Source organism: Strix aluco, chromosome 4, assembly GCF_031877795.1.
Source record: "Strix aluco isolate bStrAlu1 chromosome 4, bStrAlu1.hap1, whole genome shotgun sequence".
Lineage (NCBI taxonomy): Eukaryota > Metazoa > Chordata > Aves > Strigiformes > Strigidae > Strix > Strix aluco.
Window position 1 is genome coordinate 38,335,375 of NC_133934.1, and position 27,347 is coordinate 38,362,721.

The following is a 27,347-nucleotide window of genomic DNA, read 5'->3' on the forward strand; positions in this document are numbered from 1 at the left end:
TAATAGTGTTTAATCCACAATGGTATGTAAGTATCCATATTGATAGATTGCCTGTCTAGACACATTCCCAAAGATACCATTAATATTATGAGGAAGTACTGTAAAATATTGAAGAAGACTTCACAACAGCTATCAGAATAGTCTGACATAACCAAAATGCAAAAACATTTAGTTAGGTTAATGCAAAGTTAAAAGAAAAGTCCTTCAAGCCCAGTCAGTGATGAGAGTAGGCACTTTTAAGAGCCAACACATGAAAGAATGCACTTTAACACAGGCCTTGGACTATCACACCCTGACATTGAAACTACACTGCACAGAACTGTGTTTTTAATGGTTGCATTTTACTTGTTCCCTTTGCAGCCACAAATTAATAAGCAGAAGGAAATGACAGGCCAAACATGAATTGAAAATAAAGGAACAATTTGCACCACAATAAAATGTGATAGATAAGCAAGCAAAGAGTAGTTGCCTTGCAGCAGTATGGTATGCCAATGACAGAGTTGCAGCTCAGAGAGACCTTCCACAAATGACACTGGCCCACCTGCTGTATGTCATTTTACAGCAATTCCACAAGCATTTGAATACAATGGAATGCTCATCATCTTCATGTAAAATGCATGACAAAAGTCCCTCTACTTAAATTGCATATTACCATGAGAAGGAATAAGGTAGATGTCTTTTTTCCACAGTTTGTATAAAAATAAAACAGTTAGAAATCCTATACTTAAGTTACTTAACATTGTTTATTTTGTAAAATTCCTGAATATTGGAGCAGAAAATGGAAATATGGGAAAATGGTATTCCCAAAGTCTGTGAGTAGCCTTTTTCAGCCCATGAAAACTTATTCAGGTTTGAGATTATCACGTTATTGGATTCACTATAATGACACAATAAAACAGGACAAAGAAAGGCTAAGGAACACCTTTTAAACAGATAACAAAAAATAATCCCTGTTTTACCCTGTGCATATCAAGGGCACATCCTATCAGGGGATTTTGGGCCTGTAGGACCAAAAAATATTGAAGTTGGAAAAGGAGCATTTCTAGAAGATTAAGCCAAAAATGCGTGACTGTCTTCCTCCGTTATGGTTAGGTTTTGCAGTACATAATTTATTCATAAATCTTAAAAGTTTCTCAGATCAGATGAATGAAAAGTGGGAACTGTGATGCTAGTAAGAGCTTTGGAAATCACCGAAGACTGAATCTTAAGTCTATGTGGCAAATGGTAGAAGGTATAATAAAGAAATTCCCTCTATTCACTCAAATATACACGAGATGAACACAGAAGTTAATGATTCAGGAAACACGGGTCAAAGATGACACCCCACTATGGGGTTATGAAGGGAGGGTAAATCAACTTTCACTAAACAAACATCACTACCTTATGAAAATAACTTGAGAGGAAAGCTTCCAATTTTTGAAGGAGGAGTATGTATCCTCAAAGAAGAATATAAAAAGGTCTCAGTGTTATTTCTCTCTGTCTCTCTCAAAGTCAGGTTCAGGGACTTCTGTCATTTCTGATCACAAAGCAGAAGCAGAGTAACAAAAGGTGGTGTACAAGCCTGTGCCATACGCAGCTACTACTGCTGCAAATGATCTGAAATCAGTGGCTGCTCTATTTTACACCATTTGAGGGAAAAAAAAAATATCTTCACAAAATTAAAATGAATAGTGTTGTCTTTCTATATTCCTACTGTACTATATCTGTATATTACACAATGATTGCTCTATGGGTGGAAATATTTTCATACCATTCCAGACAGAGGAGGGAAGGTCCTCTTGGTTTTAAAGTGTAGAGGTATCAATGCTGAATTTGCTGTCTGGGAAGTAGCAGGGATCCCTGACAGTTCCTTACACACAGTACCTCACTCCTATATACAAGAGAATCCTACTATTGAATATTAGTGTTACCTTCTATATTCTATTTTCTGCTATATTTTTAAATAATAGTAATGCAAAAATCCACAACTCATCTCTCTGTGAGAAACAGACACTGATCTTTATTTCAGATGTGTTTAGACTCATTCGTTCAATTCTGTGGAACACAAAATTTTTGCTCTTCTCATACAAGATTTTACTTTATAGTAAAGACTTAGCCATTTTGGTATTTAAAAACAATAGAGAGTTTGGAAGTGCTTTCACATCCCATACTTCACATGCATTTTTAATAACCATTTGTTATTACTGTTCTGTAATATGGAAATCCATATTATTGTTAATATTGCACAAATTCACAGCTAATCACATTATAGTACCAAAGGAACAATTATAGTATGTGAATGTGTATAAAGATTAATATACATATCCTAATAAATCTCAGCTGACCCATTAATGTATAATGGACCCAAAGGAGGCCTCATATCCTTAGTATATAAATGGCACATTTTTTTCCCCTCCACTCCTTTCCTCATTTTGTTTTATATGTACAAACTGCCATAAAAAGGAAAATTAAGCCATACAAAAACACTCTCAAACATCAAGAGGCTAATCAAAAGCACAAACCACTTTCTTTTCTTATTATACTACAAGAATCACGCTAATATTTGACATGCATGTACAATGAGTTTTTTTTTTTAAATCTTCCTTTTGAGAATAAGGCTTCTGCAGTGGCGGACAAACATCCATACCACATGTGCTCTGCAATGAATAGCTATTACAGGTGGGTTAAGGGAGGAACTTTCATTTTTAATTGTAAATTAGAATGGCTGTTTCTTGGTTTAGGGCACACCTTCAGCTGTTTCAATTAAATCTCTTGTAGTTTAAAATGAAAGAAAAAAGAGACAAATGATGCTTTTTGTTATGTAAGATATGCTTTACAATATCACTACATAGTGACAACTCCTTGTCCTCCTGTCACATCCTGTCCCTTAGACCATGCTGCAGAAAAGCAATTTTCTGCCTCAAAAGCACTCTATTTTTTAAAAGTTTGTCTCTGGGCAATTTTCAGGTCTACTAGAGCTGCACAACTGTATACAGATGAGAACGACCCAAAATAGGGCAATTTATTTGATTCCTCCTCTTCAAAACATTTAGCTGAGATTGCATATCCAACAGAGAAACCCTAACAAGAATATTCAGAGATGACCTGCAGTGACACACATCTTTTTTTCACAAAAATTTGCATTAAACATCTTCTCCAGACTCCTCAGATAGTCTAGATTTGACTTTTGTTTAATATGACCTTTAACACAAATATTTCCCAGGATATTAACAGCTAATTTCTTTTTAAAAGGAGATTGTAAGAACCAGTCAGTTGAATAAAACACAGGTTTTTTTCAGACAAAGAATATTTTTTGGTTTTTTTGCTTTTTTTTTAAAAAAAAATATGTGCATTCATTTGAATCCAGTTTCTCTCTTGTTAGAGAGTAAAGAACCACTTGGATGGGAAAATACATCCTCCCAATGTTCAGCTCCTAGTAACTTAGCATTTATCAATGCCTGAAGCTAGTTTGACCTCAGTATTCTCTTGGTACAGTTCTGCCCTAACACACTAAGGGCATTTCACAACAGAGCAAAGGCCTCGCCTTTATAACCATCCACATCTTGAAAATTACTTAACCTGTATGAAAGTTTTTAAGGAATTAGGATAGCTTCAGGATTTGGACCTCAGTCTGCTATGAATGTAACATTCACTAATGTATCATATGAGTTAAAAAAGCCAACTTGATAACACTTTTGAAACTTTTCAAGAAGCTAGGTGAATTTTCAAATCTGAAAACAAATCAACCATAGGCTCCTCAGTGTCTAAAATCATATTCAAATTGAGTATATACAATTTTGCAAAATTTAAACCAGACTGATAGCTCATTTAGCCATAAAGACCTAAATATCTCAATTTTATTTTTCTATTGTTGTCTTTTCAGTGGAAGGCTAAGTACATTTAATTTCAGAATTTCATGCTGGCATGGAAACCAATCATGTCTTAAAAATCACTATTAATATTGGCACCAGAAAATAGTAAGGTAAAGGATACCTATAACCATACATGGTTCTGATTAGTAGATCAGACCCCACCAGCTGAAGCATGAATTTTCTTTGGTAATACAATACCTTTAATATGAATGCATTTTGCATTTTTCTGTGCCTGGCATGTGAGCATATTTAAAAATGAACTGGAAAGGAAATGTCCATTTTCTAACTTTTTTCTAAGGTATAGAAATATATTATCTTCCAGTACAGAAGTATATTCACCTTATTAGCATAATTAACTAGATTAACCTTTGTGCCAAAAACACTACCACACTGCCAGGGTAGCACCTACGAGATCATGCGCTTGGCCCTGAAGATAGAATCTGGGTCCTGTTGTGTCTGTCTGCATTTGCCTTTTATACTGGCCCACAAAGTCTGCACACATACACACAAACTGGATTGTAGTGGAGATAAGAGAAATCAGCAGAATGGAGAAGTGGACTTGAAGGCTAATCAGATTTTCAGATATGCTTAAATTCATGCTTTAAATGAGTGGAGAAGTAATTTCTTGGCACATATTTCTGTGGACACACAAGGGAAGATGACGTTTATGATTTAGTCCATTATATCCGCAAGTGTTAATGTTGCTTTAGCACACACTACAGTCAATTCCTGAGCTGGTACTGGAAAAAGTGGTAAGAAATAGTGTAACAGACACAGAAATGAATCAAACTGAAAACCATGAAAACTTTGAAAGTGGCTGAAGGGGGACACTAAAAGAAAAATATAATTCTTTTAAACTATCTTTATCTCTCATGTCTCCTTTAGACTGCTTGAATATTTAGCTGTGCAAGAACCTAATTAATGTACATCTTGCTGGCTGGCAAACCTTCAATTTGGTTGTTGGTTGCTGTCAGTTGGTCACAGCTCACTGACGATTGAAAAGTGTAAGTGCAGACTGATGCTCTATTCATTTTGGTTTCTTTAACAATAATGCAACGGCTATGTCAATCAGAAGTTACCATGAATAAAAGCAACAAACTGGTAATGAAAACTAAAAAATCTCCTTGGCCTTAAATTTCTCCTTTTTACCTGATTAATTGTATTCTATTTGTTTGTATATTTGCGCTGTTTTGGTATGGTTTACTAGCATACCTTCGAAGTCAGGATAACATCATTTAAGCCAAGGAACCACAGGAGCTACTTCACAGCAAATCTGACTGTTGCCAGTGCACTTTGACAAAATACATGGTAAGTTTGTTTATCTAAGTCTTACATAGTTAAGGGTGCAGAGTGACTTTAAAACATACTTTTGCAAAGCAATCTGAAAAGAATACACAGAAAAGCTGCATATGCGACAGAAGGAGATGGACTACTGAAGAAATGCTGTCCCTGAAATCCCAACTGGATTCATGTGAAGCAAAGTATAATGTAGGTTATATAAAATATCTTTTTCCCCCCCTATCAGTACAAATTAAAAAAAAATTGAAAAAATTTACCTGCTTCCAAATGCTTGTATCTGTAACATATAAACCCAAATAAAATATGAATTCTATTTTATGTGAAGTTTCAGAAACTTTTATTAAGTCAACATCTTTCTTACAAGAAATCAAGTTCTTAAGCTGAAAGGTGTTTTTCCAATGACTATTCAGGAAAAAATGCAGGAGCAGTCCTTAAAACTGAGATTGGGGCCTCCTTTCTTCTCTGTGGAGACTGAAGTAACCATGAAGCTAAATTTGTGCTTTTTCTGATCCTTCTAGTCCCTTTCATTTTCTAAAGTTTCTCAACATTAGTGATGAATTCAGGAGACTTCTGTAAGAATAATGTCTAGACTGTGTGTCTAGATGGAGCTCATTCAGAAGCTTGTTTCCCTCACGATCCTCGTGATGTGAAGGCCTGTGCCTGCAGCCAGAGGCAGACAGATTGATATAGAAAGGGTCAGAAATCTAAGATTATGAATGGTCAGTGAGCTACAGTTTAAGCTTAGCTATGAATATGGGCACCCTTAACCTTGTGAATGTTCTCACAGTTACTCTACTTCTAGTTAGCTGCAAGTCCTGCTCTGACAAAGAGATTTATGGCACATCTCTTATCCCCACACTTTCTACTGACCAGTAGGCGTGGCACCTTTCAGCATCTTCTGCTGAAACATGTCACTTAGTTCACAGCACATAACATAGAGTTGGATTTTTGTGATTTTCATATGAATATTTTGATTACTCAGAATTATCTATTAATTTCTTTGAGCTCTGAACATTTAATGTAAACAATCATTGCCTAGTATTCTCTATTCTTATTGGTTAATTAGACTCATGCATGAACAGTTGGGATGATTTAGCAAAATAATCACTGTAAAATCTCAAGTTAACATCAGTAACTTGCTTTTATATATTTTCTAAGTTAAAAATCTTAGGTGGGGGCAATTGTTTTATCTGCTATTTGAATAAACCAAAGATCAAATAAAGAATTAAGAGGCATAAGCATGGTTCATGAAAATTTGCTTTTTAATTAAGAAAAACATTTGCGGAAAACTTTCTGATTGAGTTGTCTCTTACTCCCAATGACAGCATGGGGATCCCAGTTACTTCTTGGATCTCTTTTAATGCCTGTGCACTTTAGCCTTACTTAAGGCTAAAATCCCAGCCTGTATGTGTGTCCTATCTCTCTCCACTCAGTAATTTTTCAGCTGGGTGATTGTCAAGTGTTAACCAAATCAGAAAAAAAGCAAGTTTTAAGGCTAATTAAGACCCTACAAGTTTCAGGGATGGAGATCCAAATTAATATCCCCAGGGAGAGGAATGTGTGTAGAATTCAGGCATTCTGAAATGAGCTGGCTGGGCTACTCAGCATTCATGGAGCTGCAGACTAAGCACAGCTCTTCTGTCTTTCAGTCAAAGAGGGTAATAGGAGACAAGAGGAATAGGGAAATTGGGGTTGCAGTTGAAATTGGTGATCTTACAGTACAAAGAAAACAAGATTTCCAAAGGAAAGCTCGCTTTATTAGTCTAGCTCCTGAAGCATAGTGTTTCTGCTAGTTGGCAGTGTGTGTGACTTTTTTATTTAAAACCAAGAGTGCAGTGATTCCAGTTTCATCAGATTCCTAAGAGTTTGGACACGAGAAAATTAAATGAATATGAAGAAAAAGATTATAGATAAAAAGAAAAATGTATATTCTTTTATAGTAAAGTCCTTTACATAGGGGAGAACAACACTGTTTAAGACTAATGATAGTTTATACTTCTGGAAGTTAATGCAGTGTGCACAATTAATTGATATTTGAACCAAGCTGCAAGAAAGTGTCCTCATAAAGCCTTTGTATGTAGTTCAGAGCTACACGCTTCAAAGGGGTAAACTTGCCTTTAAAGATTTCTGTGTTAGAGCTTATACTGGATTTTTCACCAAACTCCTGAAAAATAGTTGAGGCTTGAAAAAAAACCCCAATAAAACAATCAGAGGTAGATTAATCCCACTCTGACACAATAGGTTAAAAGCAAGAATGTGTTCAATCCCTTCTTCTTTGCACAGAGGGAAGATTTGTAATATCTATTATATTTATTTATCAATTTATTCCTCTCAATTTTCTCATATTAAGTCCCCCTACTCTGTAAAATGTCAGACTTGAACAAAATATCAAATACATGCAAAATGCAATGGAAGCAACACGTTACTGAATCTAGAACCATCTAGCAGATTACACTGAAGTACATGGTTGTATCAAAGAGAAATTAAATCAGGAAAACATAATATCAGAAATTATTGGCATGCTTTGTCTCTTCTTTCTAATGCTGGATGTAGGCAACAGTAAAAAAGCCACAATTTTTTGAGTTACCAGAAATACACTGAGAAATAGTAACAGTTATATTTGATCATCTCTGGTCACATCCTAAATTCTACAAAGTTGCTACACTCTCTTAGTGAGGACAGAGCAGTTGCTGTGGTCCCAACAGAGCTCATGATCATCCAATTACCTTTTATTAGTATTCCAGATGCTCTTGCAAGATTTCAAAAAATGTCATTATAAGTTAAAATCATGAGTTGTGATCTCTATGCCTATAATTGCCATCTTGTATGCAAAACAAAAAATTCGGAGTCTTCAACTGTTGGACTGTCTACAGTTCTGCCCTATCCATTTTAAAGGAAAGCAGCTACATGTGCAAAATATCATAATATGATCAAACAGCAATTTATTTCATAAAGCTACTGTAAAGCTATACAACATCCTCCAAAGACATAAAAATGAGTTCGCAGACAACTTTAGAAAGGAAACACAGTTAAAGAAGGCCTTTTTCAAAAGATGAATGCTTTGAAACTCTACTCTCCCCTCATGTTTTAAATGGTGTGCAACCTTACCATCATACATTACTGAACTAAATGTTGTAGTACATGGTTATGACTAGCATGATGTTACTAGATGAAAAGCTTCAGAAAATGTATTCATCCAATACATTTATTTATTCCTTCATTTTTTGAAATCATTATTACAATGATCCCAGACCAGAATGAAGACTTAATTCAGTTCTAAGAGATTCACACAAATCCTCAAAACCAAGCCTGATACTGATTTACCTATACACCCAAATGTTAACCCTAAAATTAGTAAGACTCCATCAAATAGTTGATACAGAAAGAAAGAAAAAACATTGATAGAGCACAGCCATTTATACAATCCTCCTAAATTTTTGACCTCTTCCTTCTCCGCTTTGTTCCCTGATTACTAGTAGCCAAGGAAATCAGTGACAATCCTAACATATAGCTGAGGGACTTCTAAATGGCACCACTGCTCCTTCTTTAGGCAAGAGGTACATACCCTACATATACCAGCCTTTCTATTTTGCTGGAAGTGCTCCTTTGATGAAAAGGTATTCTTTTGTTAGGCTGGTGCCATGATAGCATTCCTATTAATATTTCTTTTGAAGATTCTCTGGTCCTTTAAACTGAAATACTTCAAGTATACATATGGTTAAGAGAAATAGCTTTAAAAAATCAAACATTACTTATCATATAGTCATAAATGATACATCACGGCTGTCTGACTGTAGTCTGAATAGGAGATAATTGCAATAATGTAGTTAATGCTGAATGGCAGCCATCTAAGTGACTCTTTATGGCAATGTCTTCAGATTAAGTACGTGTAATCTTAAATAATTTCCAGCCTTAGATGCTGCACATATTTACAGTTTCCAAACTGTTCTGAGCCAGGTTAAATATTTTTTCTATCTGAGTATGTACTTTTTAACATTTTGTGTTATGATCCTGTAAAAATTCCTGAGCCATGGGTGGCTATTTCACTATCTACACTTCTATTTTCAACACCAAAAATCTCTTTAGGCGTACTAGATGTCTCAAGCATGATAAATCAGCTGAGATAGCCTCAAATGACCTGAGAACTTTTCAGTACTGACCTATGTAATTTAGATAGCCTTATGGAACTACTACAGTTACTACATCATTCCTGGACTGCCCTGTGGGCATCAGAATTTCTGCAGTGATGTGATTTCACCCTAGGCATGCTTCCCAAACCAGAAGGGTCCCAGAACACAGCCTTTAGCTATCTTCCTTAATTCCTACACTTGGGAAAGTTTCATCTTGCCATATTTGGGGCATTACGATAAATTTATACAATTCCAGACCATTTAGCCAACAGAAAGTAACAGGAAGAGAGGATAGATTCTTACTTGCTGTCAGGAAGTATTTCTCTCTCTAAAAGAGTATTTTGAAAGATTGTTTCATATAGCTTGAATAGGTAGCACATGCTAGTGTTCTATAAATGCTTCTAAGTCTATAGAAATAAGCATTGTTAAATACCTCAAGTTATTATTAGAAAGAAAAAACAAACACCTGCATATGTGGGGGTTTTTTGTGCTTTGAAAAAAATGGAAACCCCTCAGGTCAATACAGCTTTTTGAAACAAGTTTCTGTGCACCAAGGAATTGCTTTCCCCATGTGGTCACTCACCAATATTTATAAGGGAAGGTCACTTTGAATGCCACCAGCAGATGAAAAAACAGGAGGGAAGGAGGGTTTTTCTGTCTTCACTGAGCTGGCTGATTCTGCCAAAGTGATAGCCGACATTGACATTACACAAGGGAAAGGTTGTCGTAGTCTCACAGTCCCAGCTCTGCTGCAGAAACAAAACAAAACATAAACAGAAAGAAAAACATATGTGCATACTTTTCAAATAAAATTAATGCCAAAACATTAAAACTCTGATCTCTGGAATATAAATAACACTTTAATCTTGGCTTTGAAACAGCTATCTCAAATCTACTTTAAAAATAAGATTTAAAAAGACCCCTAAGAAACTGAATGCCCTTCTGTAAAATTAATCAATCACTTTGAGGGTTTAGTGGAAGGAAATGGCCATAAACATCTTATGTACTCAGCTGGTGGTAGAACACAGACTGAAATGACAATTCTGTTAAAAATAAGGAAAAGCTGAGATTTGAAGTGAAGATTGCATGCAGAATACATGGCAGGGAAAGACAGGAAATTTTATAGGTGAATGTGGCCTACAGAAAATTTAAGGGAAAGGTGAAGGATTAATAAGGGATTCCTATTTATTTATTTATTTATTTATTTATTTATTTATTTAATTTTCCTAGCATCTGTGTGAATTATTACCTATACGCCTGATACGTCCTAAAAGAAAAAACTGTGATGAATAAATAAACAACTCTAGAAATCTTCAATAGGGTCCTTTACCTTGCAGGGAATATTATCATTGGCTTTTGATACAATTTCTGCTGCAGGGAAAGACTTTCAAAGCTCAGAATGCTGAAGTATTGCCAGGCACTCAAAGACCCCCTGCTGTGCGCGTCAAACTAAGAAATCTCTCTGAACTTGTCGAATTAAAAGTCATCTCTCTCTCTCTGCAACCCCTGCATGAGCTGGGAAGCTCTGTCCTCATTTTTTTTTAGGCTTTCCATGATAAACAAATGAGGCCTGAAGCATCTTTATTCTTTTCAGGCACATAATTAAAATTCTTTCAAAAATGTAATTGAAGGCAATGAATTTCAAAAAGAGGTTCTAGTTAACAATGTTGCTAGAACAGTTTCAGTAGGCCATATTGCTTTCCCATTCAGTTTTGTTTCAAAAATAAAAGCAAAACAGCTTGTTAAGATCCTGGGTAAGTGCCTTTTTTTAAATTTATTTTGTTTGTACATCAAGAGGTTGCTCCAAACTTAAACATCTCAGCAGGATTTATGCTTTCTGGAATGTTGTAAGACTTAATTACTGAAACAGCAAAGAGGTGTATACTATTAAAATATGAACAAAGCAAAAAGTATTATTGGTTTCTTAAAATCATTATTTAAATACCCCCTAAAAAATTAAAGAATATATTTATTGAAGAATTTGTATATTCTTAGCAAGCCTCTTTCATTCATCCAAACCATTGTAAATATTCACAATCTTGAAAATTTTTTTTCAATCTGATAATGCATAGAATGCTTATTTTCTGTGATCACTGTTGCTGTAAAACATTGCAATGATTACTTCCAATATGTATTTTTGATGTTGCCAAGAAAAGAGCAAGTGCTGATATAATGAATAATTTCAAATTAATATAAAAGGAATGAAAAACTATCTCTTTGAATTCAAATACCAGGGATTATCACACAACATTAACTAAAAGGGAATAGAAGACGAGACAGTGTTTCAGAAAGTCATCTCTAAGGTGACTTCCTAGAGAACTCAAAATCTAAACCCAATGTTTTTTAATATCTCTTTTACAGTAACTTTCAGTATCTGTCTCTACTGAAAGAAAAAAGCTTCAGTTTTCACCTGTTTTTTTTCCATGCTGTGTTTTTAAACTGGTTCTTCTGGCTATAAATGACCATATGAAATGTATTTTTTTAGGGTTTTTCCCTAGAGAGACTGGAGATTGAGATGTTTTAAGGAAAGTTATTTATGATACTTGTAGCATTAAAAAAAGAAAGGTGTAGCAAGGCAGCACTACTCCCACAACGTCTGGCTAGCAACTCTGCTTCTGGTAGTTATGATGCCTCTGGGAGACCTGAGAGAACATAGCTACCATAGCTGTTTTTCATTCTTTGGGGTGCAAGGGGAAGCACAGCATGTATTCTGCAAAGGTCAACAATTGTTCTGACTGGTAGAGAGGTACAAAGAGGATCCAGTTAGCTCCACTGGAAAAGGCAATGCCAATGTAGATCTAGAAGGAGCAGACTAAGGATTTGACTACATTATCAAGTAATAGCTCTGCAAGTCAGATGTTATTTCTTTCCCAGGTTCTTTTTTTTTTTTTTTTTAAAGTAAAAACTTGTGCAGCATAGGGCACAGGCCATTCCAGAGGTCATGATGAACAGACAATATAGAGAACAGTGCTCCAAGTTTGACCCTCTCTGTTTTCTGCAGTTGTTTCGCATTACCTCAGCAGCCTTTAAATGCTCAGATTCCCACATGCCTTCATCTCACACCCAGAACATGCAATATACATCTTCACTTTTATATTGAGCCCATACGACTTTCAAATTCTGCACAGAGCTCACCCATTATGCTCTAATCTGAACAAAATTCATAACAAATAATGATCATATCTTAGATCCAGCAAGACACCATATTGGCATAAGAGCAGCAGGACCTAAGGCTACATCATATGTTTCTACCAGTGTGCAGTCTACCATTACAAACAACCAAAAGAATAAGGCAGTTCCTACTATGCCTTCTGTATCCTTATTGGGAAAAAGTGAACTCTCCTTAGCCTTCCCTTCAAATGTACAAGGGTGATTTATGAAAGCGTATTTATCACCTTTACTTTTAATTGTGTACAGTATCTTAATGTGCCATGAAATCAACAAAAACCATAGGCATAATCAACAAAAACCATAAATCAACAAAACCCATAAAATAAATGTAGGCAAATTACTATTTTCAAACTTAATTTCTTCTATAAAACTGAATTACTGTGATTATAAAAGGTTACTCATCTTTCACTATCATTTGCTCATAGAATGTGAAGGACATTGGACCAAAAAGCTGTAACAAAGAAACTGTATCTGATATTTTATGAAAAAAACAGTGTGGCCTAGCATGAGTATTTAATGTCTGTTTGCAGAATGAGTAAAGGTTTCTTTAAGTTCACTGAGCACTCACTGTAAAGTTTAGGGAAGATCAGTAGCTTAGAAAAAAGAGGCTACTGAAATATGAGTCACATCTATGAAAAAAAGTGATCAAAGTCTACTTGGCTGCCAGAGTGTCTCCAGTTTATTCCACTGCAGTACACATATTACTTGATTGAAAGGTGTGTGGATATAAGGCACCCAGGTCTCTGTCTACTGTCACTGGGACTGAAATTCTCATTTGTTATGTCTGACTTCCTTTATTGATTTCTTTTTCCTAAGAAGCAGCAGCTGAAGTCTTTTTTATAACATTTGGGAACACATTTACAATAGAATAAATTCATATTAATTCCTTTCTCCCCTCCAAGCTAAAATTATTTTGAGAGCTGTGATACAGTCAAAATTACCCAGTTTGTTTCCACTCATACGCTGATACTACGACAGTGATGTTATACAGTTATATTGTACACACTTACATATCTTGAGGATCTCAGACACCTTTTTTAGTGGAGAAAAGTAAAAATCTCTTTTTATACCTTTATCGCATAAGAGATTAATGCAAGAAATTTATTTTTTCAAAAGACACTGCTTATAAACATCTATCTCTTATATACCATAAAACTAATATCTAACTTGCATAGAAAACTAGGATACCTATAGCAAAACTCTCCAAGATACAGTTTTGATCCAGTAGCTCAATGTTCTGTAGACAAAACTGTTGGCAGATGTTGCCTTGATAATTTGATAGGAGGTACTGCTATTTCAGAAGATGGCAGAAGAGGGAGTAAATTAATGTAAACCCAGATTATGAGTTCAATGAGAAATATAATGGCAAGGCAGAATATTTCAGCTGCTCTCTCTTTTCCAAAATGGCTTTATTTCAATTTCCTAAGATATAATTTTCCATATACTGCATGAAGTTAGCATATGTCAGAATTTTAAATTTTTGGAGACTGGAATGCTCCTCCTTATTATTCCTGTGTCTTGATTATTTAGATTAATACAGATTCATGGCTTTTTCACTGTACTGTTAGATCATATATTCTGTAATTACAACAAAAACACCCTTTATATGATAGATTTAAAACAGAACCATGGGGGGACAGAGGGAGGAACTCCTTAACAAAGTTTGCTATCAAATGACAAGTCGTATAGATTCAATTAAAAATATTAAAAATATAAGATTAACCTCATAAACAGGTTCAATCCCTCACACCAGTACTGATTTTAGTGTATGAGGTAGTAATCACAAAATAACTCAAAAAAATTTCAAGAACTATTTGACATTGCTTTTTCTCTCCCCGAAGGATGTAGGCAATATGACTCTCTCCCCAGAAATAGTAAATATTAGAAATTATCTGAAGTTCTTGAAAATTTCACTTACCATGTATTTTGAATGAGATATTAGGAGATGGTAATGAGGCAAATAGATAATTGATAGAATAGACCCTGGATTAATTACCGTGCACTTAATCCAGGTATTAGGTCCAAGGTCTCAGAAACAAGTTTAGAGTAGGAAAGGAAAAAAACACTTATTTTCTGACAATTTTGTCTGTATATAAAATGACAATATTGAAAGTAATTATTAATGATGTGAAGTAAAAGTTTTAATGAAGTCTTTCTGATGATTTTTTAGAAGATCCATTAAGTAAGCACACCATCATAAGCAGGTGTATACTACAGAGTGCAGAAAGTCTGGTGCTCTTTTCACTACAAAAGCAAAGAAAGGAATTCATAACTCTTGGCAGAAAAACATAAGCCTGTGTCAGAGTAACTCATTCCCATAATATCTTGAGGTATTTGTTGATATCTTTGGGTTGCTATTCTCTCATGAGTACCCTTTCCCTATCACTTGTATAGGAGCTCTGCGGCCCCTAATTCCTCCTATTCCTAAATTTCTTTGCTTCATATTTTGCTAAAATCCATGTATTCTACATTATTAAGTTTCATTCTGTGCTGTTCCTGAAAGCTAACAGCTGTCAGACCCTTAAAGAGCTTTGACAACAAGTAACACTTCGGTTCAAGCAAAAGCACTCTGTATCACTTCAGTGATGTGAATGGTACTCTTTGGATCCGAAAGCAGAGTAGCCTGACAGATAAGTCTCTGCTTCATTTGTCAGGAAGAAGGGAAGAAAATCTGCTTTGCTAAAAAGTAATTTTCAGCTCTTAATAATGTTTGATGATAGGGTTTTTTATTGTATTTAAAATGTTGCCAATCTGGTGGGACAGAAAACCTTCAAAAAGGGTGAAGAAAACAAAGAGCACAAGCAGCTGTAGGGTACCTAAGAGATTGAGAATGAGGTGAGAATGGACCCACTCCATTTTAACAGCAGAATTTTCAAGGGTTGGTCTGTACAAGGCCAAATTAACTCAGACAGGCATCTTACAGGGAAGCTGAAATCTACCCTTTTGATAAAAATGTTCTTTAAATGGTAAAAATCAATTTATGAAAGATTCTCACACACTGAGTCTCTACACTGCTATTCATTCTCATATTCACAAAAAGGCAAAATGGGAAAACAACTTACTGAGAAGGAATATAGAAATATATTTTTATATTTGTTCTCTTTAAAATTTATTAATAACCAGTGCTGTTCTTCAAGTAAGTTCACGATTGCAGTATCTTTTTCCCTGGATAAAGTCTGGTATTTTTGCAGTCAGTTTAGAAGTTCTTTGAAACAAATCGCACTGGCAGTTTCCCCTTTATACACTTCAGAGTAAGCCACTGATAGCAGAGTGTATCTGTCAAATTCAGTGCTGAACAACAGAACAGGAAACTGACACAGTTATGACAAGCAAAGCCTTTATACCAGGAAAGAACTTTATGTTGTTGATTACTGCATACTGTTAGAATGCTATGTTACCTGTTCATGCAAATAGGACCACAATAAAAATGTTGCATTCTGAAATATCTTTGCAGACAGAATTAAATCTGCAGGAAATTTAGAGAAAATGAAATACCCCTTGATCACATTTTATACTGCAATGCTAATATCTGTATTCAAAGACACATAGCATAAAGAACTGTATGTAATAAATTAAAACGTAATATTTCACATTTGAGTTCAGAATTATGTGAAGTTCTTATGTTCAATTAATAAATAAATTGGATAGCTCATACAGTGCTTTTAGGGATATAATTTTTTAAAGCAAGTCAGTGTAATTTCTAATTTTACAAAAGAAGTTGGATCTTAGTTCCTAAAAATCAGTATTTTCACCTATTACCTGGAGTTACTACTCTGTAACTACTCTCATTTCTTGAAATCTGAGGGTCATAAATTTAAGCAAATACCAGATGTTTAGAAACTTCCTCATAAAAAAAATGTAGCCCCAGAGACTCAACAAAGAAAAACATTCTTATGTTCTAATCTTGAAGTTGCTGTATAGTGCATCAGTGGCAGTTTTACACTTCCTTTTTTTTTTTTTTTTAAGGATGGGAAGTTTCATACATTAGATCTTTTAAACTCATCTACTAGAGCCTGTACAATTAGGCTTCTTAAAATTTGTTTCTTTTATCTCTCAGGATATTTTTTAATCTCAAACTAACATCTTGAAAAAAATTCCTAACTTTTTAATGCACAATTTTTGAGTGAAAGAGAACTTCTGGGTGTTTAAATGTATTTAAAATACATTTTAAGTTGTACCTATGAAGTCAATGCACAGCAGAACTATGTATCTGGTCATCAAAATTCTGTAATTCCATTATATTGTTCAGGGGCTTGGGATGATAGAACTGATTTTACTGTAAATAAGATGCTTAGACACTATGAATGTTAGACTGGCTGCAGTATGGGTGGATTAGCTACAACCACAAGTTGAAACTGATCATGGCACATGGTAAATACAGCTTGCCCTACAGCTTTTACTGACACATATCAATTTTGTCTATATCTAAACACACTAAATGGATTAGCATAAATTCATATTCCACTGAGAGTGCACTTGCCATTTCATCAAACCATTTATTTGCTATATTCATGTATTAATGAAGAATCCTCTCACAATTTAAATGACTTTCAATGTACCAGTTGGGGTGGTTTGTCCCCATGTATTTTTGAATTCAACAATATCAGCTCGAGGGTATGAAAAAAAGATTAAAGATGAAGATATTAAACTGTTCATTATATCATGAGATTTGCTTGTCAGTATTTTCAGTAATTGTTTTTTTTTTTTTGGATAATATTTCCATAAAATAACTTGCCCAGGTTCACATACATTAGAGTTGCTCAGTGGCATTATTTTGGCATTCATTTTGTTTTAATTTCAAATTGCCATTTTGTTTTAGGTATGCATATGCCCAATTTGATGGCAGCAAGTATAATTTATTTACATGTTATAACTGTAATATGCTTGTCATAACTCCATGTTGTGTTCTATGTGATAATTGAAAAACAAATGTCATACAGAGTGAGGCTTTTAGTCAAAACTCTCCCTGTAAGGGTCGGAAAGAGTTCTGTGACCTGTGATGAATGGAAGCATATAGAGTGGACATTCTGTAGAGCCTTTTGGACTCAGTGTGCATTGCACAGGTAGCAGTGAGTGTGGGGACTAGCCTCAGAACCTCAGTTCATCTTCCTGCCATACATTCCCGTGGTTTGCATCTTGTTTTTTTTCAAATTCCACTCCTTCAAAACACTTTTCATTCTAGAAATTGCACAAAACCTGAAATAACTTTCTAAATAAAGCATACTAAATCTAAGTACAATTTGTCAGATCTTTATATTATAAACTACAGTTTTGGTTGTTGGTTTTTTTTTTCTGAACTCAGGAGATGTAACAAAAACATTTATAAGCTACTTGTGCGAACAGTAATTCAGTAGTATGTACCTCCATAACTGTAACATATTAAGAAATCTGCTATAATTTTATTAATGGTATTAGGATAAAACTATGGAATAAACAAATATTGAAATAGTGAAGTGAAGAAGATTTAAAGACATAGTAAAAAGAAAAAAAGAGATTTTCATAGACTATGTGATGGCAATCTGATAGCTTTTAAGAAAGCTAAATAGCTTTTTAAAAAAACAGAAATGTGATAGATTTGATTTATCTGGATCTTGTTAAAGCATTTCATATTGGCTTCACAGGAAGTTAAGATGTAGATGGAAGTGCGCAGAAGAATTTTTATATAGAGAAGAATCTGGCTAGAGTCTGAAGAAAGATTTCTAGTGGAGCTCTTTAAATGAGGTGGATCTTATATAATACCTTAATGAGTCAGGTAAAATACAGTGAAGGTTGCTGACATGATTTCATTATTATCAACACTCAAAAGGAGTGGAAGAGCTTACAGGAAGAGCTTTATGACTTTGTCAACTAAATTAACAGAACATAACTAAATGAAATTAAAGTTAAAAATGCAAAATTCAGAGTCATGTACTTATGAAATAAACAACTTGTATGCCTGCAATAAGTACTGGGCTTATGAACTAGAAAAGGCTGAAAATGGTTGATTTGTTTAGCCTTCCCAAACAAAATCTGAGAAGGCATATGATTACTATCCACAGTGGTAAACAAAAGTTGTGGAAGAAAGTTTAAGCCTAAAACATGAGAATAAATGTATATAACTGGCAATCAGTAGCAGAGGTGGAGACCCTGAGGAAAAGTTCTAATCATTAAAACTGAGTTGTTCTGGAATGTTAATTCATCCTGAGTACTGGAAACAAATCCTGACAGTGAGATCCATTTATATAATGTAATTTCCTGGGATAGCAGAAGCTGATCATTTTGTGATCCTGTCCACATCTATGCTATTTAGTTGTCTTAGGAAAAGAGAAGACAGCGGAAAGAATATATTTAAAGACACTCTAAAAAGTATCATTTTCAAAGGCACCAGACACATTTTTAGGCATGATTTCAATCTACCCTATTAGGAATGATGGATGCTTCTACATCAGGGGTTAAATCCCTTCAAGAGTCTGATTTAGATTGGGATATCAATTGTTCTTTTTCTCATTATTACACTCTGCTTATTACAGCTAACAGCATATCTCTTTTTACATTTGCTCTCTTCACTCAGTCCCACTTTCTTTTCCTTACTACTTCCTGAAATTCACATACATACTGAAATTTTTGAGTGATTTTAATGAATTTGATTGTGTAAAAGGTAATTTGCACCAGTCTACCCCAAGAGCAGACCAAAGACAAGGTAATGTTAAATCCAACTAGTATTTCTTCTCTATTCCAGTGAGTAAATACTTTGCACTAGCAGATTATATTCTGATTTTTTTCACCTTCATAAATCATGGAAAGGCTATTAGTAAAAAATGGCATCAAAGATCAGAGACTATCATCCTAAGAAAGCTGCTGGTTTACTGTCTATATTTTCTAATTTTATTTTACCTATGGCAACCTAAGATTTTATACAATATAAAGGTAAACAAACCTTGCTAATAATTAATCTCTATGAACTACAGAAATCTGGAATATTTTAATTATTAAAAAATGACAGCATTAAACTGTTGTCAAACTCTACTCTTTGCTCATTCTCCCTCTTCATCTCATCATACTAAACCTCTAAAGACACATGAAGTCAGAAAAACTCTTCCTTACTCTGAACTACTGGAATCAGAGCCTAGGATTATGAAACTCTCTAATATGTTGTCCTGTTTTACCAGCCCAGTTCTTATTATGGGATCTGGAATCAAAATTTCAAGTTTACTTAGGAGTAGTAATTTAAAACCAAATTTACAACCTCAATAGATTGCTTTTTCAGCAGGAATTAATTTTCTCTCCAGTTTACATGCTAGCTGGGTGTAGAAGTTGGGATAGTTGTGCTCTCCCATAGTTCATTATCCTATTTCACACCATTAAGTATTTGTAGACTCATGACACAGTCTTTTTGTATTCCAGTATACTGAAATGTATCAGTGATTTAGTGTCTACCAGTCTGTTGTTTCAGTTTACTATGTTACATTGTTGCTGCTCAAAAAGAGTATGTGCTTGACTGTATTTTACCAAAACAACAAAAAATAAGGAATATAAAAACATGCCTATTCATTAGTTTAGTAATACTTCCAGTTGTGCCTGAAAACTTACTGAAAACAAAAGGCAACAATATGCCTAACTGCCAAAGTTACACCATCTCCTGCATTCACAGGATTCTATGCAAGCAGGACTGCGCACCATCATGGAAAGGAACAGTGTATTTTAATTCTTTGCTATATCTATTTTAAATAAATTAACACAGGCAAATTTGCCATCTTCAACTTGATGCTCCACTTTCATATAACAATCTTGTCAAATATGAAAAGGTTTATACTACTTAACAGAAAGCAGAGCAGCTCTAAGGAACATTAGGTAACTGATTTGACATGAGATGTAGCAACAGAACCAAAATTCTATCCTTAACAAATGTTTATGTTCTTTACAAGCTGATACGATAAACTACTGGGGAAAATATCGAACACCATAGAATGTTTGGCTTAGAAACACAGAGAAGGACTTCAGAACTATCAGGTTCAGTCATTTGCTTCTATAGAATTTCAATCCCTTTCTTAAACTTCCATTTTAAGAGAAATTAGGGTGTTTGGGTTTTGGTTTTGGTTTTTTTCTTCTGATTAGTATGACTCCTGCTACAGGAAGACAGATGCTTTCCATTGTTACGTAGGTAGTATGAGAGTATTGATAACTGCTGAGACTTATTTGCCTGGGTAGTCAGACCATTACCCCAATCTGGTGACTATGTATCAGCCAGGAAACAGTCAGGACTATATTCAATTACTGATTATAAAAACTGTTATCTGAGTTTCAATATTTCCTCTCTGTACATGTTCATAAAATGTGAATTTTATGAGGCGGAATTCCAGAGTCTCCAGTCTGCTGCATCTCTCGTAGCTCACTGATGTGGTCTTTTTTTTTTTTTTTTTTTTTTCTGGATTTTGTATTGTATGAACACAAAAGAATAAATTCTTCAAATTATTTTCAGAGTTAAATACCCGTGTTAATTTTAATTGTTGAGTCTAATAATCTGAACTGTTTCTAAGATATGCAAGGCCTAATAGATACATCAAGAGTTAGTTTAAAATGGTTTATGTCTATTCTTGAAAACAGAAACCTGAAGATAATAAGGGTTCTCACTGAGGGTTTAAGTGTCGTAATTTCTCATGCTCCACAACTGCATGGGACTACAAATGCTCCAATCCAAGGAATCAATATACTGGTGATACTAATTTAGATAAATAGATGTTTTTTCAATGGCAAAATATCACTAAAGTGTCCTAATATGCATTAATCTCCAGCTGGGAAAATATGCACTGATTTTAGAGAGAAAGAGTGTTTAGTTAGTGCCATCTCTGTGGGAGTAATTATCTGTAGACTATAAAAGAAATAATAATTAAAAGTACACCTGAAATATCCTATTGAGCCATTTCTAGAGAACAGGTCATTTTATGCAAAATTCCAAATGACTACTTGGAATTGTACATATAGAATTATTCTTCCTTCATATTCCTCAGCGCTTTCTGAAAAACAAGGGAAACCCTACATGAACGATATCACAAACTGTTCTAAAACAAGAAACTGTTTGCAAGGATGCCTCAAACAACTTGAGTGGGATGCCCTCTGGAGGAGAAGCGGAGCAAGCTCTGCGGAGGTGGGGTCGTGGGCCATTTCCTTTCCCCTCCTTCCTGTTGTTGCCCAGAGACAGAACATGCCTAACTGCACAGGCACAAGCCAGAGAAAATGAGAACCTTCTGGAACAACCTATTGCGCATGTGTAAGAAAGACTATATACAGGCAACACCCCTCGTGTGTCTTTGTTGACCCACCACCTATGGACCAAGCTGGCTACTCTGTGACAACACGGGATCCAAGGGTGGTGATTCCCCTTTTCCTATCCTCTCCTCCTCTCTTTTCGCTCTCTCTCTCTTTCTTACATACATTCATGTATATGAGTTTTGTATGAATCGAATTGCGATTGGTTGATCATTGACGGGTTATTAGGAAAACAGTCTCATGCCAAAGTGCCTTCATTCCTTCTCTGGATGTTTATCAGTTGATTCTTGCCAAATAGTCTCCACTCACTCACTAAAGTGGTCAGTTAATAAAGTGACCAGCACAATTGTTCCTCTGAGTCACTGTCGTGACTTGGCCTGCCCTGTGGCTCTGCCGAGCAGAGACTGGCTCTTCCACCAGCATGTAGACTCTCGGGGAATTCAAAAGATCCACCCCCCTTGTAACCCACTGCGTGGGACAAGACAAACAACTGCAAATACATTCAATATTCATCTTTGTGCTATGGTAGATGATATGAAATATTTATAGTATTATTTCTTTTTTGACTTAGTTGAAAAAATAGTTAGGTATGTATATCTCAGAAATCTAGATGAACATATATAGATGATTTCTGACTAGAAATATCTAATGTCATTGCTTTAGAAATACTTGAATTATTTCAATTAGAAAGCAACACAGTTGCTACATGATGTCATTAGCCTTTTGATAATGCTTTACTTAGAGTTAAATGCTTCAGTTATAATACCTGCATGATGGCACTACCACTATTTACTCTAAATATTGGAGCAGTTCCACAGTGGTATAAATAATAAGCATTCATCCACTTACTACATTCATGAAACATCTGAGATATTTACAAAATACAAGGACATTTTAGTAAGTAGAGAAATAGTACTAACCCTAACTAACTTTTATATTGTTCTTTTGATTCAAGAATTTCATGGCTTCATTAATAATAGGGTTATGTTACAGAACACTAACATTCTGTGATCATTAACTTCTAGAAGAAAAATTTGAAGCATTTGCGCTACCTGTATAAAACTAACACAAAAACATGCTGAAATTTGTTCTATTTTCCTTTTACTAAGTTAGGAGGGCATTTTGATGTGGTTGTTAACTGGATGAACCAAAAATAAGCACTTCTAAAAACTACAGGTATAAAAATAAAACACCATAAAAACTCTGAAGAATATATAATACTAATTTTTATCATTATTCACGAATTACTCAGGGCATGTCTACGTGATATAATAGACTGCTGTGTTCAAGCATTTCAAAGCCAGCACTCTCAGAGCTGGCATATCTACATGGTAGAGTGCATGCTCTCTATGGACACCAGCTTTCATTTCACATCTTTTTAACCTAGCACTGTACAACAGGTAATTAGTATTGCCTCTTAGAGGGGGAAATTCACCTGCAATAAGACTGCAGTCTATTGCTGCAGCTATTCCGCATCCAGCTCCAGAAGCAGCTCCTTGTAGCACTGAGGCTCTGCGCAGTGTTTCATGTACCCTGTGTCTTGGTCTCCACACCAGACCCAAAATTCTCAAAAGAGCTTAGTCACACTGAAAGCAAGTATAATTCAAGCTACTAAACAACATTGGCAGTCTCAAAGATTTTTCCCAGGATATAATGGCTACGTTTTTACTAAGAATACCCTTAGATTTAGTCAGCTAGCTAGGTGTCTTAACACTAGAAATTATACCCAAGCTTTCAGCAGCTGATGACTATTATCGGCAAGTAATCCTTCTACATTTAAAATTCTGTTTTGTTGTTAAAATGATGTTAAATATAATGGTTGCATTAATCTGAGCTAATTTATTCCCTTTTGGAAAGGAGAAGAACTGTTACCTCTTAGTTAAACCAGTGGAAAAAGCCATTTCATGTGACACAATTTACTGTAAAATTACAAGTTTTGAACGAAAAAATTAGTCACTGATTTTCAACATCTGTTTTTTCTTTTGACTAACATCTCATTATTACACTGACTATAAAGAGTATCTGAAAGTAGTCTGTGCTGGTTTAAATTGTCTATCCTGAATTAGACACAGCTGAAAAAATGGTATCACTTCCTATTCAGGATCCAGCAGTAGGGTTTATTAAAAGAATTTTATTTCAACACAAAATGTTGCATTTTTGAAGCACCCTGTTCAGCTGCTACTTACACACAGAACTCTAACTGAGATCAGTGGTGGGTCTGAATGGGCTTGATCAAAATTTCATTCATTTATTTATTTATTTAGCCAGTACAAGAAACAGACTGTAGTTCAAGTATTGTAGTGCTTGAATGCCACAATACAAGTAATAAATAATAAATACATAGACCAATATATGCTAGAGCTCTAACCTTTCAGCTGTTTTATTTCCTTCGTGTCTTGCATTTTAGCTACTAAATATCTGTTATCCCCGTCTCCATTTTATAGCTGATGTTGAAATGTGGTTGTACACGATGGTCCAGCAAAGAAAACCTATCTAAACCAGTAACAAATGCTTGTCTTTCACAGAGAAAGAAAGTAAGTTGGAAGACAAGACACCAAAAAAAGACTTCTAGATAACCACATATGTGAGTAAACTGAAAAGTATATCTAATAACTACATCTCTGACTTTAAAGGCAGAAAAATTCCATGTACAAATTGAGACATATATCTATATTAGCAGTGTTTCCTTTTGCAAGTTTTACAATAGAAAAACACTTGCAAGAAAAAATCCTTTTCCTCTATGATGTGTGTGTACTTAAATGATCAGATTCATCAAAATATTTCAGTTCAGCAAATGTGGAACTGAATCCAATGTTAATTAAAACTAAGATTTTTAAAGACAGTTTTACAGAATTGTATATTGTATCTGTGCTTAGACAGTTGAGGCCCAAAACATTGCACTGTCTCAATCTGTCTCATATATTTATTTTGTTTTAATTTTTGCTTTTCCTAGCAGCTTGAATATACATCATAGGTCTCAATCAAAGAAAAAATTGGCATGGTGTACTATTTAACCCTATAACCCAATGAGTAGGTTATACATTAGTAAGGTACAGTGTTAAGAACAAATTATAGAACAAAATTTTGAAAATACTAAACCAAAGTCCCTATCATCTATACCACAGAGATGATTAAGTGGAATTCTGTAACACACATGCAGCTGAATTTTTCTGTAGGTCATTCATGTGTACATTTCTATAATTGGGCAAATAGTGCAAAATTTATATTAATATTCCTATTTTTATACAACTCCTTACACTACATATTTTTTTAACATTTTACATAATAGCCGTGAAAACTGTTTTATCATTTTAATAAAATAAGTGATATATTCATAAAAGCTTGGTAATATGCTATGTCCTTCTTAAATTCAATGAAGTGTGAGAAACTGTTTATATATGTTGAATCAGGACAATTGCAATCCAGTCTAGAATGAAAGCTCAGCATTTTGGAGACAAATGTAAATGAGATACAAATCAAGAATTATTTGCACAAATATTTTAAAAAACTGTTTTGAATAATTAGTGCATACAAGATAATTTAGATCCTCTTAAAGATGCTGTGGACATTAATGATGAAATTAAGAGATCATTGTGAACTATTCAGACAGGTACACATAGAGCTGTCTCATACACTATTTCTTTTATGAGAAAAAGCAAAAATTTATTTTCTAGTGTTTTCAGAAGATGAGAATTTTCAGGCTATTTCTTGGGTTTATTTTGTAAATATGGTGCTGGATCACACACCTTTAATGCGCCATGGATTCATACAGAATCACTTTTTATGGCTTCATAGGGTGTTCAGGGAATGGAACTCACAGTTTATTCAGTGATTTAGATCAGCTGTGAGTTCTTCTAGCCAAGTACAAAATAATTTGAATCATGCATTACTACATAGGGTATTGGGATTCTTTCCCTCTTGTTGATGAACTCAGATTTAAAAAATACAACAATTTTTTCCTATAAGTAGAAACTTATTTAAGAATGTGATTCATGAGAGTTAGGAGAACTTTCATAATTTTCTATTATGGGATTATCAAAATTATCAGCTAATAATTCAAAAATAGTATATGTATCCAGAATATGTTACATATCCCCTAAGGGCAACAAACACAGGCATATATTTCAAATGCAAGACATTCTTTTTCATATAAAATCTTCAGATTGTAGTAATTTCATATAATCTATCACCTCTGTCGGAGTTTTATCTGGATTTCTAACCTCTCCAAGTTACTCCTCTTACTACAGACTGTGTGATTTACGAGTACTGATAGCTAGAGAGACAGCTGTGAGATTAGCAAAGTAACCCATCTCACATCACCTCAGGAGTAATTTCTTCTGAAATATAGAGTTACACTGAAATGGAACCAAAACACATTCAGACATGTACTTTTAAACTAACTTGTTTACTCACTAAGATAACTACAGACAGACATGAGACAGCTTTAATGATCTTTTCCTAAAATTTATATAAATATAAAAGTTATTAATTATTGTAATATTGTCATTTACTCTAAATGCAATTTATGATATACATTCCTAAATATTATCACATAATATTTAGAATTGGAAATACAAGTATTTTTCTAACAGTGAATTACATTAATCATTAAATACATCATTAGATTTAAAACAATTATCATGTAGAAGAAAGTAAAACATTGTTCTGCAAAGCTTTATGAGAGCCAAGGAAGTGGTAAGTTTCAAAAAGTGATGAAGCGTGATATTACGTGTCTTCTACTGAGAGAATATCAAGTTTCAAAGCCAGCATATTATAAAACAAAATACAAAAATTCCTTCTTTACAAGCAGGTGAGAAATGATCTTTTAAAGCAAAATATTAATTTCTAAGGGTAATCATAAAATAGATTTAACATCCAACCTGTATTTTTATATATGTTTTGTCTATGGATACAAATATACACAAATTTATATACATATGTAAAATTTCAATAATTCTTTATATAACAGCTTACTCAAAATTCAACACATACTTTGAGTGATCCTGTCATAGTTCTTTACAATAAATAGTGCAGTGCCTGGGCATCTGGATTGTAGTGATGCTGTACAGTTAAGGAACAGAGATGTCTCTCTGTATTGTATCGTTTTCTTTATGTCTAGAACCAGTTGGAAACTTCCCCATATCTTTTTTTTTTTCCACCAGAGTATGCTTTCCAAAATAAATTCTTTCACAGGAAATCATTATTTTGACTAATATCTTTTAATCCTTATTAGATATGAATGCAATCAAGGTGAACTAATTTGGCAGGGAATTCATCCAAATCAGAATGTCTGATTGGGTAAGAATTGGAGACCAAGGCAACAAAGGGAACCTTGTGATTGGTATCTACCACAGGCCGCCTGATCAAGATGAGCCTACTAATGAAGGCTTCTTACTGCAGCTACAGGAGGCATTGCGCTTGCAGGCTCTCATCCTGCTGGAGGACTTCAACCACTGTGACATCTGCTGCAAAAGTAGCATGGTGAGCTGTAGGTGATCCAGGAGACTCCTGGAGTGCATTGAGGAGAACTTTTTTAACCAGGTGGCAGCCCTACCAGAGGGGATGCGATACTGGACCTGTTGGTCACCAACACAAGTGAGCTAATTGGTGACGTCAAGCTTGGAGGTAGCCTGGCCTGCAGTGATTATGC